At 42.5% G+C, this 16,900-nt stretch overlaps 1 protein-coding gene across 5 annotated transcripts in view; it reads right to left on the minus strand.

The window, feature by feature from the left end:
* Positions 1-16,900, minus strand: part of brinp2 (BMP/retinoic acid inducible neural specific 2) — a 179,298-nt gene that overhangs the window by 22,260 nt on the left and 140,138 nt on the right. The window lies entirely within an intron of this gene.

The following is a 16,900-nucleotide window of genomic DNA, read 5'->3' on the forward strand; positions in this document are numbered from 1 at the left end:
CACTCTTAGGATATGTTTGTCGTCGGTAATGCAATAATGTATTACTCATCCCTAATCGCCAGTGAACTGAGTGGCTAACTAGACCATTTCAAAGGGTACCAAAAAGCAACTACTGGTGTCATGTAGGCCAAAACAGTTAAGGATGGTCGATTTTCCTTCCTGAAGGACAATGGTGAACCAAATAGATTTCTAACAGTCATGTTCACATGACCATCCTGAAGCCAGTTTTTATTTCCTGACTGTATTCCTTTAAATTCAACTCAAATTTCACAATCTGCTATGACAGGGTTTGAACCTAGGGCTGAAAAAAGGGCTTATGCCCGAAACGTTGATTCTCCTGCTCCTCGGAAGTTGCCTGGCCTGCTGCGCTTTTCCAGCACCACACTTTTCAACTCATGTCTCCAACATCTGCAGTCCTCACTTTCTCCTATTTGAACCTAGGGTACCAACCCAAGCCTCTGGATCGTAAGTGACAATTCCTACTATGCTATTGCCACCCTTGAGTGTGTAGACACAAATTGAAAGCACAGTGGGACTGTAGGAGGGTGGAATACACTGATAGAGAATAAACACATTGATAGAGGGGTGGGACACATTGGTAGTGAGCTTAAACACAGCGTGTGACTGTAGTGTCTTGTAGTGTAGTACTTGTGTCCCTATCTCTGTGCACAAGATGGCCAAGTTCTAGCCCTACATTTCCCAGAGCATTTCTGAACAAGTTCATGAACATGATTAGAGAGTCACTGAAAACTGGGCTGCAAACCACCAAATGAGCAGGCAGCCAAAAGAAAAGCAATTGGATGTTAAAGAGCAATTGTCCATAAATGAAATGATCAAAATAAACTTGAATCTTTCCACAGAGATGCAGGAACCTATAATAGAGAAATAGGCCTTTCAAGCTCCTGATGAATGTGCGGACCCTTCACTACAGTCCAAATTATCCTCCTGCCTTGCTTTCTCCCCATAGCCTTATATCTTTCAATGCTTCAAATATTTATTCAATTTTCCCTTTAAACGATGCAATGGTTTCTGCTTCAACCATTCCCCATGGCAAAACATTCCATGCTCCAGTACTTTTGTGTGTACAGAAATTATGCTTCACCTCTCTCTACTCCTTTGCTGTCACAATTTCAAATTGATCACCTCTGGTCGTTGACTTTTGCAAGGAAATAGCCTTTCCCCATTCAAGCTATCAAAACCCTTCACAAACATAAAATAAATCTCCAATAGCTGACTCCTTGCTCTCTCTGCTCCAGGGAGTTAGTCTTAGTTTCTTAAGTCTCTTCTCATAACTTCAGTTTTGCGTCCCTGGAATTGTGTATACCATGAGTCATTGTGCATTGCATGTTCACTTTGTGGGTCTGTGGATAGCACTCTGCTTCTAAGACAGGAGGTTTTGGATATTGTATATTTTATGAGAGCAATTCAGAGATGTGTTACCTTCTAAACGTGTGGCAGGGTTTATTTACAGGAGTTGTAAAATATCACTGCAGTCATAAGATATCTGGAACTAAGCTTTCACGGCTCTAACCTTTAGTAGCTTGTGTAGTGCTTGTTTGCACTACAGAGTCTACGCCCAGGCTTAACCAATCAAGCATTGTGATCATAGATCAGTTACCAGGTCCTGTAATCAAATCTGGAACAATTAAAGCATTGACTTGACAGTGAGCTCAAGTATAGAGAGAATAGAAATGGATTAAGAAGTTGGGACTGTTCTCTTTGGAGAGAAGAAGGCTAAGAATAAATCTGAAGAGATTTTCAAGCTCATGAGCAGGCTGGATAGGGTAGATAGGGTGAAACTTCCCGTGCATTAAATGAGCAACAACAAGAGGCCATTGTTTAAAATGATCTGCAAAAGAAGCAATGGTAAAGAGCAAAAACATTGATTATCACTCAGTTAGTAGTTGAGGTTGAAAAGCCAGAAGTGTGGTGGAGGAAATTTCAATTGAGGCATTTAAGAGAGTGTTTTGGATGATTATTTGGATTTTTTTAAAAAATGTACGAGGTTATGGGGAGAAAGCAGGGGATTGGCATGAGGTAAGAATGCTTACTTAATAAGTCAGTGCAAGCACAATGCATTGAATGGCTTCCTCGAGCACTGTGACACCGCTGTGATTCTGTGAAGTACCATCCTAGGATTTCAGCACAAGTCAGGTGGATGCACAAATACCAGTGACACTTTTGACAAGTAGAGCGTGGGAGTTACCTGAAATATCCTGACCAATATTTATCGTCCAAGAAAAACTGATTGTCATGTCATTTTCACACTGTTGTGCCAGTGGCCTTGCTGTGTGCAAATTGGTGGTTGTGTTTCCTTTATTACAATGGTAGCTACTCTTCAAAGGTAAGTTGAGGAGGAGTGAGTCCATGGATAGATTTAAACATGAGAACGATTGTTATAAAATGAATCCTTAGCTAGACTGAGAGTTGGTGCAGGGTCTGGATGCACAGTTTCTTGGATGAATTCAATTTGGTAAAAGTTTTTTATCTGTTTGTTGGATATGGATTTCACTGAGCTAGGCTAGTGCTTATTGCCAACCTAAATGCCCTGAAGAAGGTGCCACGGATTTGCTCTTATTCAAACATCACAGTGCTTTGGATGTAGGGACATCGTGGTGCTATTGGAGCGAGTTTGAGGATTTTGACGCAATTACATTCAAGGAATGGAGGCACACTTCCAAGGCATGACGGAGGGACCTTGCAAGTTGTGGTATCCTTGGTAGAGGTCACAAATTTTGAAGGTGCTATTGTGCATCTTATAGATGGTACAAATTGTTGTCACTGTGTGATTTGCCAAGAAGGTCGTGGATGGGTGTATCAATCAAGCAAGGTGCTTGGTTCTGGATAACATACTGTTCCTTGAGTGAGATTTGAGATTTGTAGCTCAGGTTGAGGTTTTAGATGTAGGTTTGCTCGCTGAGCTAGAAGGTTCATTTTCAGACGTTTCACCACCATACTAGGTAACATCTTCAGTGGGCCTCTGAATGAAGCACTGGTGGTGTAGCCCGTTTTCTATTTATATGTTTGGGTTTCCTTGGGCTGGTGGTGTCATTTCCTCTTCTTTTTCTCAGGGTGTGGTAAATGGGATCCAAGTCAATGTGTTTATTGGTTGAGTTCTGGTTGAATGCCATGCTTCTAGGAATTCTTGTGCATGTCTCTGTTTGGCTTGTCCTAGAATGGATGTGTTGCCCCAGTCGAAGTGGTGTCCTTCATCAGCAGTATATAAGGATATTAATGAGAGTGGGTCACGTCTAGTTGATATTCATGTATCCTGGTGACTAGTTTTCTGCCTGTTTGTCCAATGTAGTGTTTGTTACAGTTCTTGCATGGTATTTTATGAATGACATTAGTTTTTCTTGCTGTTTAAATAGGGTCTTTCAAGTTCATTAGCTGCTATTTTAGTGTGTTGGTGGGTTTGTGGGCTACCATGATGCCAAGGGGGTCTAAGTAGTCTGGCAGTAATTTCCGAGATGTCTTTGATGTAAGGGAGAGTGGCTAAAATTTCTGGACATATTTTGTCTGCTTATTTGGGATTGTTGCTGAGAAATCAGTGGACTGTATTCTTTTATAGTGGGCTGTATAGAACATTATTTCAACGAGCCACCACCCACTGCAGTACAGAGGAACTAAAAAGTACAGAGAAAAATATCCTATACAGCGTATTTAAAGAAAAGGGTACCAAAAGAACACAATCGACTGATTTCTCAGCACAAACCGAAACAAGCAGACAAAACACGTCCAGAAACCTTAGTCACTCTCCCTTATATCAAAGACATCTCGGAAATGACTGCCAGACTACTCAGACATCGTGGCATCATGGTAGCCCACAAACCCACCAACACACTAAAATAGCAGCTAATGAACTTGAAAGACCCTGTATAGACAGCAAGAAAAACTAATGTCATTTATAAAATACCGTGCAAGCTCTGTAACAAACACTACATTGGACAAACAGGCAGAAAACTAGTCACCAGGATATATAAACATCAACTAGTCACAAAAAGACATGACCCACTCTCATTAGTATCTTTATATACAGATGAGGAAGGACACCACTTCGACTGGGGCAACACATCCATTCTAGGACAAGCCAAACAGAGACACAAACAAGAATTCCTAGAAGCATGGAATTCTATCAACAAACACATTGACTTGGATCCCATTTACCACCCTGAGAAAAAGAAGAGGAAATGACATCACCAACCCAAGGAAACCCAAACCCATAAATAGAAAACAGGCTACACCACCAGTGCTTCATCCAGAGGCTCACTGAAGATGTTAGGCAAAAAATGAGGACTGCAAATGCTGGAAATCAGAGTCTAGATTAAAGCGGTGCCGGAAAAGCACAGCAGGTCAGGCAACATCCAGAAAATCGACGTTTCAGGCAAAAGCCCTTCATCAGGAATAATCTAGACTTACTGAAGATGACGGAATGTCTGAAACTGAACCTTTCAGTTCAGCGAGCAAACCTACATCCAGCTCCTTGAGGGCTGTTGGAGCTGCACTCATCCGGACAAGTGGGGTGTATTTATCACCCTCCTGACTTGTTCCTTGTAGGTTGTGATAGGCTGGAAAGGAGTCACTCGCTGTAGCATCCCTAGCCCCAGATTTGCACATGCAAGCGCAGTATTGACATGGCAAGTCTTCTTTGGCTTCTGGTCCCAGGAATTTGATCATTTGAATACGGTTGGCAGAATTCTGTTCATGGAGGATGGAAAATGGGTGGAGATGGCCTGGAATACTCAAGTGTAGAAGAAACGAAGGTGTGATGAGGTGATGAGAAAACATGGTTTTGAGAGGGGAACAGTGCAGGCAAGAATGCCTGCCCACAATTTAACATGCCAGGTTCCCAACTGCAAAGGGAAAATCTTCCAGGAATCTTATAAAAGAATGCAAGAGAAATTGGAAGAGAAGTGTCACACTCAAGTTGGTGTGTTTGCTTATCTGAATCAGTTTCCAATTGATGTTTGCAGTGCTGGATAGGGTGTCAACGCAAGGAAATAAAACTGCATACAGAACTGGAAGCATGGTAGAGCTCACATCTTAAAAGTACTGAATAGAACCTGTTAAACACGGAAATTATTGTCACATCTGCCTTGTGCTGAGATACCTAAAATGCGCATTAATTCTGCAATGAAGACAACTGCAAACATTTCAACTTTATCAGTCACAGCCCTCCTTTTTCAGGAGATTCACCCATGTTGTGGGATTGATGGATTTTTGCCTTGCAATAAGCTGGACAGTCTGGAGGTAGCAGCAACTCAAAGCAAGGTGAGATTCATAAATTGCCTCAGAGCAGAAGGTCAGCAAGTATTAAAGAAACTCGCACAAGATACAACTATGTTAAATGTGATAATAAATGCTCTTGAAAAATACCTTGAGATAAGGAATTGTGCTGTGACTGAACAATGTACGTTCTACCAGCGGTTCCAGAGATAGTGAACCCATTAATCAAATACCTCATTGGCTTGGAGCAGTTGGCTTCCGCATGTAAATTTGGCACACTAACTCGTTTGTGACCAATTAACTGAAGATAATTAATTGCATGACATGAACACCGTCTCTCTCCTCATGGAGGATGGTGCCATAGTCATGGAAAATGCCATGATTTTGGCAAACCAGATTGAACCGGCTGTATTGTCTATGAAGGGCTTACAGAGAAATGCACCATTAGACTCAGGCTGGCAGACAAAGCTTATCCCACCAGCTCCAGGGAAAACTTTGCAGTTGAATAGACATCAACAGTGTCATCAATATGTACTCCATCACAGTTAGATATCATCAAAACTGTGTCCAAATTATGGAGATGGAGATGATTACCAATTCCCAATGCAATGCCAGTTTTGAGAGAAAAACCGCTTAACACAGAGTCATTTTTCAAGCTGTGCCATTCATCAGAGAAGAGGACTTTATTGAATTGACACACAGAATCACAACTTCTTTTCAATCTTGCTACAGACACTCTTCAGATATATGGCAACTGAGTTCAGTTTGGGAACAATCACAGTTTGAGTCTGCTAAAAAAAAATCACTCTCGACCAAAGAAAAACTGCTTCCCTTTAAACTTTGCACCACACCGTCTCACGTGACTTCGGTCAATGTGTTGTGGGATTTCATGGACATCGCCCCCTCATTGCATTGCTCCCTGCTCCTGCACAGACCGTACAGTGACATGTCAAGGCTGTCTCTTATCCCAGGTTGTGAAAGGCCTCCGACTGAGAAACTCGACCCAGAAACTACAAAGACGGCAAACCTGTCACCCAAAGAGCATTCCGAAACCTCGGCTTCAGTTTTTTTGCACTTTGTTCGGATGATCACCGTGGGATCTGGAAAATGATGGCCCAGCCAAGCCACATACAAAATGCCATCCCGATAAGATGGTGCGCCCACCTGCTTTTCAGGAAAATGGCACCCCCACAACGACCTTGACAAAATGGTGGCCACACCTGTCACAGCCAAGTTACTCAAAATGGCAACACGACCCTGCAGAACATGACAGGATGCTACAGCACAGAGGGGTTTGGGTAGGTTTCAATCATGAAAAGCCAGCATCCAAGTTCAACAAGCAGTGGGAAGGCAAATAGAATGATGGCTTTCATTTAAATGGAATATAAATTAGGGAGATCTTGCTAAAACTATATAAGGTGCTGGTGCTGGAATACACTGAACAATTTTGCGCAATTTATCAACGGAAAGATATACCAGCATTAGAGGTGGTGCAGGGCCTCTAGGGACTCAAGCTCCCAACCTCAGAGAAGACTCGAATTCCCGGCCTCAGCATGGACTTGAACCCCCGGCCTCAGCGTGGACTCGAACCCCCGGCCTCAGCGTGGACCTCGATTCCTGGCCTCAGCGTGGACTCGAACTCCCGACCCCAGCGTGGACTCGAACTCCCGGCCCCAGCGTGGACTCGAACTCCCAGCCTCAGAGTGGACTCGAACTCCCGGCTTCAGTGTGGACTTGAGCTTTTGGCCTCAGTGTGGTCTCGAACTCCCAGCCTCAGCCTGGACCTGAGCTCCCAGTCTCAGTCTGAACTCAAAATCTCAACCTCAGCATGGACTCAGACTCCCAGCCCAACTCTGGGCTCAGACTCCAGGCTTCAGTCTGGGCTCAGGCTCCAGGCCTCAGTCTGGGCTCAGGCTCCAGGCCTCAGTCTGGACTCAGGCTCCAGGCCTCAGTCTGGACTCAGGCTCCAGGCCTCAGTCTTTACTCAGGCTCCAGGCCTCAGTCTGGACTCAGGCTCCAGGCCTCAGTCTGGACTCAGGCTCCAGGCTTCAGTCTGGACTCAGGCTCCAGACATCAGTCTGGGCTCAGGCTCCAGGCCTCAGTCTGGGCTCAGGCTCCAGGCCTCAGTCTGGGCTCAGGCTCCAGGCCTCAGTCTGGGCTCAGGCTCCAGGCCTCAGTCTGGACTCAGGCTCCAGGCCTCAGTCTGGGCTCAGGCTCCAGGCCTCAGTCTGGACTCAGGCTCCAGGCTTCAGTCTGGGCTCAGGCTCCAGGCCTCAGTCTGGGCTCAGGCTCCAGGCCTCAGTCTGGGCTCAGGCTCCAGGCCTCAGTCTGGGCTCAGGCTCCAGGCCTCAGTCTGGGCTCAGACTCACGGCCTCAGTCTGCACTCAGACTCACGGCTTCAGTCTGCACTCAGACTTTTCTGCACCTTTCCCAATTTATTAATATAGCAGGGATACAGAACTGTACACAGTGCTCCAGTTGTGACCTTACCAATGTCTTGTATAGCCACAACATGACATCCCACCTCCTCTACTCAATGCTCTGGCCAATCTTATATGAAGGAGTTAGCATTGTTCCTTAGTGCTACCAACTTTTCTTGCAAAGTTGTTCCGAAACACGAAAGCGTTGCACAGCCTTTTCAAAGGTTACTGCACAAGTGTGCACAATGGGTATGGACAACCACAAGGATGTGAAATGGTAAAGCAATGATAGCATCACCGTGAATCTCTCACATTTCAACACACATGCAGGAAGATATATCACAACAAATCAATCAGGATTGCAATTGAAGCTGCACTCTGAGTGCCTTGAAGGAAGTGAACGACTGATTGCTTATATCATGCCTATTGTGAGAAAATATATGCAAATATTCTACTGAAGTGTGTGAAGCACTCTCCTACAATGATTGTGAACATTGATGCATGTATTTCTGTGGTAGAGAGTTAATTCTCCACTCCAGTCACCTAGTGCTGTCTAAGTTGTCAGTCATATCAAGATCAAATCATCAACCTCTAAGCATCACATGGTCAGATTGTCTTCATCAGTGCAACTTTAAAGTTTAAGTATCTCTCAAGTTTATGCAACTTCAGTCAGTCACATAGAAACACAAGCTCAAATGCATAGATACCCATTTGCTTTCAGGGAACTTCATGTATACACACAACTAATTTATTTGAAAATGAAACCGAAAAGAACTGCAGATGCTGTAAATCAGAAACAAAAACAAAAATTGCTGCAAAAGCCCAGCTGGTGTGGCAGCATCTGTAGAGAGAGAGGTCAGAGTTCACGTTTCAGGTCTGACATTCTCAAGAAGGGTTACCTGACCTGAAACATTAACTCTGATTTGTCCCCACTAATTACTTTGAGTTTCACTTGTTGTTTTGTCCAAGATTGGAAACAGTCTTTGAGATACAAAGATTAGTGTAAATTTTCTAACACAAAGGTATGTGTTCCATTTACAAGTCATGATTTGGAGATGCCGGTGTTGGACTGGGGTGTGCAAAGTTAAAAATCACACAACACCAGGTTATAGTCCAACAGGTTTATTTGGAAGTCCTAGCTTTCGGAGCCCTGCTCCTTCATCAGGTGGTTGAACCATTTACAAGTGGTTGTTGCTTAGGATAGTTTAATGTAAAATATAGTCTTTAATTTTAAAAGGGGTGGGGAGGGCATGTAGTATTTAATTGTTCTGTGTTTGATTATACAAATCTGTTTACTTTTAATACTCACTGTACTTGATTAATTAAACCTGAATGTAGTCTCTGAGAAATAAAACAAACCATCAAAAGATGTGGAAGCTGCTGGTAGCACACACAGGGAGATTGTGTAGTTCAGTGGCTAGTATCTCTATCCTTGAGCTCTTGGGTTGAGTGCCACCTCAGGACCTGGAGGGTCATGGAAGATACATTCAAAATATGGGCAAGCACGTGAGCAATTCCCAAATCCTGCCAATATGCCAATATGCTAATATGGAGAGAACCTCCTAGTCTGCCAGAATAACATGCATGGTGCCTGCAGCACAACAGCTGTACCACATTAAAAGACCCCATGTGCAGGTCTTGTCATGGGCTAAGCTCCATGGTCAGCACCTTCCTCACTTCCACAGACAACCAGAAAAAGCAGGAGAGAAAAGAGATTTCAAAACCACTGAATAGTAACTGTAGTTAAACATACATAAACTAGTCTCATCTCTGCTTCCCTTCAAGATATGTAAGATTTACAGGCAGGAAAGAAACAAAACATCTGGATCTTGGCAAGATTTTGCCAAAGCAGGATTTCTAATGATAGCTACCATTAGTCAGGGATAAATGTAGGGGATGGGTCTGGGTGGGTTACTCTTCGGAGGGTCGGTGTGGACTTGTTGGGCCAAAGGGCCGGTTTCCACACTGTGGGGACTCTAATCAATCAATCAACAGGTGCAGAAAGACAAAAAAAGGATGAAGAATGGTTGGACTAAATAAAACTAAATTAGATTTTGGAACTGACAAGTGTAATGTTTATCTGTAATGATCAACGTCTGAAGGAATAAGACTCTGCACTTTTAATAGTTGAATTTTGCTGCTAGAGAGATTGATTGACAGTCATTAACAATTGTCACATCATTAAAATGGCACTTCCATTGCTAATTACCAGTTATAGTCATCTGCAACATATTTAGTTCATATCTACCACACAACAGCCTTGCAGTATTCACTGGTGTATAGCAGTATAAATTGGACAGCAACGTTTAGATATTCACATTTAACCATGGCTCTGCTTTTTTTTGCCTCAAGGTGTTGCCACATTTCACATAAATAACGGTGAATGTCATTAGCTTCATCATTGTCTTGACAGCAAATTTTCTCTCAATATTTTGCACCTGCAGGGAAAAGTAAAGGAGTGCAACATTTATGTCACCAGATGTTTAAAGACATGTTTCAGGTGGAATATAGTGCAGGGCGTTTAGCACCTAATAAATATTTCTCAGTCTCAGATGGCAATGAGCAGTTAGGGATGATGTCAAAAGTAAATTCAGAAGTCACACCACACCAGGTTACAGTCCAACAGGTTTATTTGAAATCACAAGCTTTCAGAGCACAGTCCCTTTATCTGGTGAAGTCTTCACCTTCAGTACTTCACCTGACGAAAGAGCGTGCTCCGAAAGCTTGTGATTTCAAATAAACCTGTTGGACTATAATCTGGTGAGGTGTGACTTCTGACTTTGTTTATTTCAGTTCAACACTAGCACCTTCACATCAAAGAGAAATTTAATGGAATGATTGTGAATCAAGGTAATACAATAGAATCATTTTATGATTGGTTTCTGGGAAAATTCTGAAGACACAGAAAATGATGAGGATAATGCATGATATGTTAAGATGAACTTTATTATTGTGTGGAATGGACTACTGAAGGAGACTATGAAAGGTACTAGTGAGATTAATGAAGAGTTTCCTCAACTGTGGAGACTTTCTGCCTGAGTTAAGCAATAAACTATAAGCACCTGCATCTACCCATAAGGGACAAGATGATCCACGCTAGTGCAAGGTCATCAGCTTGACTTCAGAAGATCAAGAAAACCATCTCTCAAATGTGGAGTCATAACTTTGAGTGTCAGAAGATGAGGGATGAATTTACTGAGGTTTACAACATTATGAGGGGCGTGGATAAGGTAAATACACATGGCCTTTTCCCTGTATTGGGGGAAATCCAGAAATGGAGGGCATAGGTTTAGGGTGAGAGGGGAAAGATTTAAAAGAGACCAAAGGGACAACATTTTCATGTAAAGCGTGCTGTGTGTACGGAATGAGCTGCCAGAGGAAGTGGAAGCCTGGTACAATTACAACATTTAAAAGGTATCTGGATGGGTAGATGAATCGGAAGGTTTCACAGGGATATGGGCCAAGTACTGGCAAATGGGACTGGATTAATTTAAGATATCTGGTCGGCATGGACAAGTTGGACAAAGGATCTGTTTCCGTGCTGTACATCTCTATGACTCTATGACTCTATAACTGTGAATAGGCAGTCAGAGGAGGAACTCTGTGCTGGAAGAATCTCAACACGGTTGAAGATGCTAGAAATGAAGTAGATACTGGAAATGTCTTTGACCTAATTCTGCATGAAAGACTCTTAATAAAACTACAACTCAAGGGAATCCCACGATGAATTAGGACTGGATCAGTGCCAGACCAGGGGAAGGGATAAGTGGTGAATCACTTGGATATATAGGAACAGGAGGAGGCCATTCAAGCTGTTGTGCCTGGTCTGTCAATAAATTAGATTAAGGCTCATCAGCTACCTCAATGCCATTGTTCTGCACTATCACTATATGCTGTGATGTCATCCATATCCAGAAATATATTAATTCCTGTCTTGAACTTACTGAGTGACTGCTGTTCCGCCATCCTTTGGGGATAGACAATATGAGCAATTTACCATCCTGAGTGAAGAAGTTCCTCCACATCTCAGTCATAAGTGCTCAATCCTTTATGCTGGGACTATGTCTCCTGGTTCTAGGTTCACAGCCAGAAGAAATATCCTATCTGCACCCAACCATCACACTTTTTTAAGAATTTCTTACATTTCCGAAAAGATCAGCTCTCCTCCTTCAAAGCTCTAGAGAATATGTAAGTTGCAGTTTCTTCAATTGCCCCTTAAAAGAGAATAGCCTCATCCCAGGAATTAGTCCAATAAAGCCCTAAGGCATTCCCTCTATGGCAAGTATATTTTTCCTTAAGTAAGGACATCAAACTCTGCACAATACTCCAGGTATGGTCTCACTAAGGCATTACATAAAATGTAGCAAGACATCCTTATTCCTGTACTCAAATTCCCTTGTGATGAAGGGCAACATATAACTTGCCTTTGTAGTTGCTTCTTATACTTCCATGATAACCTTTCAGGACTCATGGTCATCATTATCTGGTTGCTAGCCTATATTAGTTGGTTGCTAGGTTGCATATGATTTCTGAAGTGCCAAATGAGATTGATGTCTTGTCTTCTTTTTCTTGTGTAATCCTTGATTACTTATTAATTTGACCCTCAATTTACCTGAATATCTTGAGGACAGATTTAGACAAAAACACCCCTCACACAATGCCAGGTGGACTCAATTCTGTTACTACCTGCATGAACATTGTTACTCATCTGTTCTGACAGGTTCCTCAGACAGGTTTCGCAAGGCACTCCCACTAAAGGAGAATGAAATTTCTCACCGTCATTTACAAACTTTCCGCGTGCATGAGACTAGGTAATTGTTACTTTCCTTTCACTCCTGAATGAAATCCCTAACTGGAGAAATCTTAAATAAAATCTTACAGGAGATGACATCTATTGAGGCAATCGGAAATATTAAGATGCGCGAGGGCAAACATGTGTCCTTGTCCAGAGCAATGCTGGGAGGATAAGAGGCAGCCTTTTCACTTCCAGCTGGGTACAGAGCTTGTGTAGTTGCGCATCACAATAAACTTGAAGGAAAAGGTGGCTTCAGGAATTGGTACAAACAGAATGAATTATTCATCACCATGCAGAGCTCGAAATATAGAACTATTTTTTAACCTGCCTGTAAGTAATTAGTCTGACGCTAATTATAACTCTACATCCAGTGATAAATTCACAGATAATACAGGGAGTGTAGTCATTGTACTGCCCAATACTGAGGAGACGTGCAGAGTTAAGTGAATCCAAAGATGTGCAGGTGAGGTGAATTGGCCTTGCTAAATTGCCCACAGTGTTCAAGGATGTGTAGGTTAGGTGCATTAGTCAGGGGTAAATATAGGATAGTAGGGTAGTGGAATGTCTGGGTGGGTTACTCTTTGGAGGGTCAGTGTGGACTTATTGGGTCAAAGAGATTCTAATTCTAAATAGGTAGAGAATGTTTTCCATCGCATATCTGTACTGATTGTTTCACTTTCTGAATTGTAACTACAGACAAGGATTAGCAACTACATTGCTCAATTAGTGGCCGATCCCCTTGGTACAATGTTTGCCTACAGGTAGCTACTTGACAAGATGCGCTGCTGGTTTGAAAAACAATCGGTGCCAATCTGTCACACATTTCCCATCACACCAGCTCCAGGTTCCTTGCTGCCAGCGATTTCTCTATCCGTGTTGAAAACGCAGGATGAAACTTTAATGCTCATAGAGTGCGGAGAAGGGCTAAAATCAGCCTCACAGCATGTTAATCTCAGAGCAGAGGTAATGAAAGGCACAGGATGACAGGCTGATGTCAGATTACCTCCTGTAAGTGCCCTCACAGTGCCTGTCTTAAAATCAGTTTTGTGATGCCAGAATCACTCAACTTTTGGTGAATTTCAACACAGTCGAAAACTGCTGTTACTGTCCAACCAAGTGATTAGCAAATGCAAAATCTTTCGCTGGTGGTGAGTCGGGATCTTTTTAGTGCATCGGTGACTGTTCAAATAAATCCTCATGCCCATGGATGGAAATATCTGTCAAACCACATTTCAGATCTGACCAAGAGCACTTTCTGATACAATCCTCTGAAAATGCACGGAACGTCAGCATGTGGTATTACTTCAATCTTTGCTTCTAACCTTCAAAAAGCGTATTTGGCGAGATCTGATGTAGTCACTAACTGCTGATAATGGCTGCTAGGAAGTGTTAACTTGCTGAAAAATGTGTTGCTGGAAAAGCGCAGCAGGTCAGGCAGCATTCAAGGAGCAGGAGAATCGACGTTTCGGGCATGAGCCCATAACTTGCTTCCAACATATTTACGGTGCTGTGCATGTTACAATATAAAATCCGTTAAAGAAAGTGCAAAATGATTTATAATGATGACACCACAAGAGGGTAAAACTATCAGGAAAACCAGACAAGCTACCCCTCTTTTCCCTTGAAAAGAAAAGACAAAGGAGTGACCTAAAGAAGATCCTTAAATTATGAAGGGCTTTTTAATGGGAGAAAGTTAATGATTACATGGAATACATTCTTTGTACATTCACTCTGGCAATGAGATGAGTTATTTTCTCATTTCTTTAGCTGGACTATAGTTTTACCAATGATCATTCCCTATACTAACGTAAGTCCCTACTTTTACAGACTTACGGCAGATGTCATTTGTGAACGATTCCAAAACTGGGGTTAACTATCTTAGATGTCACAAATGAGCAAACCAAAGGAATTCTGGAGAAACCCATGGTGCAATGAGAACATAAACTGTTCTACCTTGCGGGCCTTCAAGATGATTAGCGTTCATGAAATTAAGGAGAAGCTAGTGATAACCATGATCGTGAAGGATATGTTGCTAGAGTCAGATAGGATATCAGGGAGGAAGCTCATGTGGAGTATTAATACCAGCATAAACATTTTGGGCTGAATGAAAGGTTTATGTGTTGGACATTTAATATATTACTATGAGCTCAGCAATTGTGCTAACTCCAGTAGCATTTTCCCATGAGCTTAGATCATGTGTTGGAGATGTTGAATCTTCCCTGATGCTTGGTTCCTCAGGAGTTAAGCCATTCTCCAGTGACTCATCCAGTTCCATAAGTGAGCTGGGCCGGTGAATATCAGAGGGCACTTTCCCAATCACTCTTGCTGGCAGACATAGTTGGATGGTGATCCAATGAGAGAACTCTGGCTAATTTCCTCCTACTCAGCAGAGTGAGCGCAAACCCTAACTCCGGAAGGCATACGGCAGGGAAACAGCCTCTTCAGTTTAACCAGACCTTACTAGTATTTGTGTTTCCCTGTTCCGAAGAAAAGTTGTGTTGGATTCGAAACGTTAACTTAATTACTCTCTCCATTCTTGCTGCCAGACTTGCTGGGGTTCCCAGCATTTTCTGTTTTTATTTGAACCTCCTGCCATATATTTAATTTAAATCTCCTCTTTTCACATCTCTCGTTTGGTCTCCAACTTCCCCCCTCCTCCCCCGCAATCCCCTGCCACCCTTATATGCGTCTTTACTATTTGCTTCACCCAATCCATGTGGTAGTAACGTTCACATTCACATCAGTGTTTGGGTGAAGAAGTTTCTTCTGATATCTTTAATATTCCTGCCCTGGGGTTACAAAAGCAAGGAGTTGATGTTGAACTTGGATGAGATACTTGTTAGACCTTAGCATCCTAGGGATGAATGAACGCATTAGAGAGAGTACACAAGTGATTTACAAGAATGGTTCGAGGGATCTCAAATTTTAATTCTGAAGAGAGACTGACAAAGTTAGGGCTGTTGTCCTCGGAGAGAAGAAGGCTAAGAGGTGATCTGACAGACACTTTCAAAAGTGGCTGAATAGGAAAGACAAGGATAAGAACAAGGTAGAGATTTAAAGTTCATTGCAAAAGAAGCAAATGTGAGGTGAGATTTTATTTCTCACACAAATGGTTCAGGTTAGGAATTTTAGGAATGGGACCGCCACCACTTTCAAGTTCCCCTCCAAGCCACTCACCCATCCTAATTTGGAAATATATCACCGTTCCTTCACTGTTCCTTGATCAAGTCCTGGAATTGTCTCCCTAATGGCACTGTGGGTCAACTCACAGCAGGTGGATTTCAGTGGTTCAAGAAGGCAGCTCACCACCATCTTCTCAAGGGCAACTAGGGACGGGCAATAAATGTTGGCCCAGCCAGTGACACCCCCATCCCACAACTGAATAAAATAAATTGCATGACTTGGAAGTGTGCTTGAGGCAGGTTCAATTGAGGCATTTCAAGACGTCCCTCAGTAATTATTTAAATAGAAGCAACATGCTGGTGTATAGGGAAAGGGCAAGAGAACTGGCTAACAGTTGGAGAGACGGCACAGATATGATGGGCTGAATGGCCTCCTTCTGTGCTTTAGCAAGACCGCAATTGGATTTCTCGGGGGCTATCTTACATTGATGGCCCATAGTTATGCTCTTCCTCACAAACATTTTCACACCACCTTTTTTATCTTTTTAATGCCTTTATTGTTACCCACGCCACCTTTTCTCAGGGTAAAAGAAGTGATTCAGCCTGTCCCTTCCTTTTCCTGATATGTATACTCACACACGTCTGTCAAATGGTCTCTGAACCTTGTTGGTGCTCCTACATTCTATTTATAATATGGCGATTAAAACTACATGTAGTGTTCCAAGTGCAGAGTAACTCGGTTTCAACGCAGGATTAGCTCAGCTTCTCTACTTTTCAATTCTATACCCGAGAAATAAACTTTATATTTGCATTGTACAATTTTTGGCGTTGTACAACTTTTAGTAGCTGATGTAGTTGTAGTCCAAAATCCCATTGCCTCTATTCTTTTCCCACACCGAGACTTGCACCTTTCAAATAATGTGACCTCCCTATTCTTCAAAACAAAATATACTTCCTCACATTTAAATGTGCTGAACTTTGTTTGCCCTTTCGATACGATCATTAATGCCAGCCAGGAAATTTGTTTTAATTCCCTTCAGCATTGATTACATTCAACAAGGCCACAAATTTCATTAGCTGCAGCTCGGTGAGCTTCTAATTCCAGATTTTATGAATTGAATTTGAATTTCATTGCTGTTGTGGTGGAATTAAACCCATGCCCTTCGAATAATAGTCTCTGGATTATCATCCTCGTGACATTACCATCACACCACTATCTCCTGCTGTTAAAAGGTATAAGTCACATTATGGGGTGCAATCTTGGTTAAAATCCTGCTAATTAGGTAAGAAATGACCATGAAATGTATGGATTCTTACCAAGCCTGAGTGAATGAAAG

The sequence above is a fragment of the Chiloscyllium plagiosum genome, unplaced genomic scaffold (assembly GCF_037043375.1).
Source record: "Chiloscyllium plagiosum isolate Xiang-an unplaced genomic scaffold, Cpla_swu_hap1 HiC_scaffold_9, whole genome shotgun sequence".
Taxonomy (NCBI): domain Eukaryota; kingdom Metazoa; phylum Chordata; class Chondrichthyes; order Orectolobiformes; family Hemiscylliidae; genus Chiloscyllium; species Chiloscyllium plagiosum.